Below are 3,688 nucleotides of genomic sequence, written 5' to 3'. Positions count from 1 at the left end.
GTAATGTTACACCATATCTTCAGCTTTGTATTTGTGCAGTTGTTTACACAGAGTAATAATAAAGAGGTAATTATGTAGAAGTGCAATATAACCACATCTACTCCATTTTCTGCCCTTATCAAACAATGACTCACAATTCTCCAGAATTTTCTGAAGCTCTAATCTATGTGAACAAATATATAGGAAAAAAAAAATACGGAAACGGACAAAGTACAAGAGAGCCTTTATATTTCTCACCCTCTGTGTACAATGGGGGCAGTAGTCTGGAAATTTTGTACCTGGGAGGAGAATATTTGGGGGCTCACCATCCACCCTACATCTTTACAAGTTCACATCCTCTTATGATCTGGTGCATAAGTCCAAAAGTTAAAGTGAATTTGTCAGTAGGATCAACCCCCCTATGCCGTCTATGTGGGCGTATAGGTCATAGGAAGCTGAATAATATGATACCATGATATCTATTGTAGCATCGGCGTCTCTGCCCCCTGACAGGCAGAGACGCCATCCCCCTTACTGCCGAGCTCCTGGCCCGGCGTCTTCCAGCTCTTCTGCTGCTGCTGCTGGCGCGCGCAGCTTCCCGGGCAATGTGCTTAGGGCGCGCGCGCGGTCCCTCCCTCTCAAATGGGCCGTGCGCACCGTCCTAAGGAGTCCCCAGCCAAAGGCTGGAGTACTTCTCATGTAAAAGGCACCTCCTGTTAGAACCTTGCTGTTAGGTTTTTTTTCCTTTGCTGGTCACATGACCTTGTTGGCCTATTTAATCCTGCTCCGCCCTTCTGGCTTTGCTGGACTTCATTGTATATCTACTTTCTAGCTAGCCTGTGCTCTGTATCTAACTCTGTTAGTTTGCTTGGTCTACGGACCTCTAGGTTCTATCTATTTTGTTTGTTCGTCTGTCTGCTACTATTTCTGTTAGGAGGTGTCCCATATTCCTCCCAGTCCTTAGTACTTGTAGGGATTCCCTCCCCAAATCTATAGGTCTCCGTACAGACTAGATTAGGACTTTAGCAGGTCTGATCGCAGGATCAGGTTCCCTGTTACATCGTAGGGATTCAGCTGAGTCTTATAGTAGGGACAGATCTCCTCTCTTTCCTTAGCTTTGGTAGCAGAACATAACAGTAAGTCCAGCCTGTAAATTCTCTAAGGAAAGATTTTTTTTTTTGTTCCATCATGGTGTCGGTTCAGGATTTGGCTAAACACCTGCAGGGACTCTCTCTGGAAGTGGCCGAGCTCCGTCAGCACGTGAGTAACTGTCCTGGAGCATATTTCTTGGAGCCTAAGGTATGTTTGCCGGATTTATTTTTTGGTGAACATCGAGAATTTTTTTCATTTAAAAATGCTTGCTTATTATATTTTCGTTTGAGACCCAAGTCCTCTGGGGATGAATCCCAGCGCGTAGGGTTCATAATGTCACTTTTGCGCAAAGAGCCTCAGGAGTGGGCCTTTTCTTTGCAACCTAGTGATACATGCTTCAGATCAGTGGATAGTTTTTTTTCTGCTTTAGGACTATTATATGATGATCCTGACCGTGTGGCATCAGCTGAGACTGAGTTGAGACGTTTAAAACAAGGATCAGGTAATATGGAAAAATATTGTACACATTTTCGTCGTTGGTCCACTCAAACAGGGTGGAACGATTCTGCTCTGAAAAGTCTATTTCTTGCTGGGCTCAGTGAAAGGGTTAAAGACCTGCTAATTGCTTATCCTACACCTGAGGATTTGCAACAGGCTATGCAATTAGCTATACGGGTGGATAGGAGACTGCGTGCTAGGGTTAATGAGAGCAAATCCTCTGCTATGTCAGTTTCTGGTTATGAGAATGTGTGTACTAACAGTGGTGAACCGATGGAGATTGGATCGGTGGCACCTCGCTCTCAAGAAAAACACCGTCGTTTTTCAGAAGGCTTGTGTTTCTATTGCGGGAAATCTGGTCATTTGATTAAAGGCTGTGAGCTTCGTATGAAGAAAGAAAAAAAAATGGTCAGTCACGCCCGTATTGCCTGTTTAAATTCCAAGGGTGTATTTTTAGCTGCTTCCACGATTGCTCAGGAAAAATTAATGGAATTTCGGGTGTTTGTTGATTGCGGGTCTACACTGAATGTAATTGATGGGGGATTCGTGGAAAAACTCAATTTAAAACCTGAACCTTTATCATCCCCCATTGCTGTGGTTTCTGTGGATGGTTCCCCTTTGAAGAATATTACTCTCAAGGTCAGTGAATTTCCTCTCACTATTAATGGTGTTCACCATGAGAAATTGGATTTGGTAGTGTTGAATAACTTGCCTTCTCCAGTAATATTGGGTTTGCCCTGGTTAAAATTTCACAATCCTGTACTGGATTGGTCTACCAGTGAAATTAAATCCTGGAGCCATAAATGTTATGACAAGTGTTGTAACGGGCGTATTGCAGCTTTGGATAGGGGAGAATTGCCTGTTCCTATTCAGGATTTTTGGAGAGTTTTTTCTGAGAAGGAATCGCAGGTTTTGCCTCCCCATAGAGACTATGATTGTTCTATTGAATTTGTCCCTGGAGCGACTCTTCCTAAAAGTCGTTTATTTAACCTTACTATTCCTGAGAGGAAGGCTTTGGAGGAATACATACAGACAAGTTTGGCCGCCGGTCACATTAGGCCCTCTAAGTCTCCTGTGGCGGTTGGATTTTTTTTTGTAAAAAAAAAGGACGGCGGTTTACGTCCTTGTCTGGATTTTCGTGAGATTAACAAAATTACGGTACGCAATCCTTACCCACTGCCATTGATTCCTGATCTGTTTAACCAGTTATTGGGGGCCAAGTGGTTCTCTAAAATTGACCTTAAGGGGGCATACAATCTGTTGCGCATGAAGGAGGGTGATGAATGGAAGACTGCTTTTAACACTCCTGTGGGTCATTTTGAGAATCTGGTTATGCCTTTTGGTCTTACTAATGCTCCTGCATTTTTTCAGAATCTTATTAATGACATCCTTAGACCTTTGATCGGCAAAAATGTGGTTGTGTATTTGGATGACATTTTGATTTATTCGCCAGATCTGGAGTCTCATTGGCGGAGCGTACGTGAGGTATTACAGTTATTAATGGACAATTTGCTTTTTGCTAAGCTGGAGAAATGTGAGTTCGCTGTACAGAGAATTAGTTTTTTGGGCTACATTATCTCCAGCAAAGGTTTTGAGATGGATCCGGTTAAGGTTCAGGCTGTGCAGGAATGGCCTAGGCCTATTGGTTTGAAATCAATACAGAGGTTTTTGGGTTTCGCCAATTACTATAGAAAATTCATAAAAATTTTTTCTAGTATTGTCAAACCTCTGACTGATCTCACCAGGAAAGGTGCTGATGCGGTTCAGTGGTCTTCTGAGGCCATTGAAGCTTTTGTGTATCTCAAGGAGAGGTTCACCTCTGCTCCCATCCTTATGCAGCCTGATGTTACTAGGCCGTTTTTGGTTGAGGTTGATGCTTCCTCTGTGGGGGTTGGCGCAGTATTGTCTCAGGATAACGGGGATGGATTACATCCCTGTGCATTTTTTTCAAAAAAATTTTCGGAGACTGAATTGAATTACGATATTGGTAATCGGGAATTATTGGCTATTAAACTCGCATTTGAACACTGGCGCCACTTCTTGGAAGGTGCGGAATTTCCCGTTCAGGTTCTTACGGATCATAAAAATCTGATATATCTTGACGCTGCCAAGCGCCTGA

Source organism: Phyllobates terribilis, unplaced genomic scaffold, assembly GCF_046119375.1.
Source record: "Phyllobates terribilis strain yellow unplaced genomic scaffold, ASM4611937v1 Scaffold_12__6_contigs__length_324123572, whole genome shotgun sequence".
In the NCBI taxonomy this organism is placed as follows: Eukaryota; Metazoa; Chordata; class Amphibia; order Anura; family Dendrobatidae; genus Phyllobates; species Phyllobates terribilis.
This window is presented reverse-complemented; position numbering follows the sequence as displayed.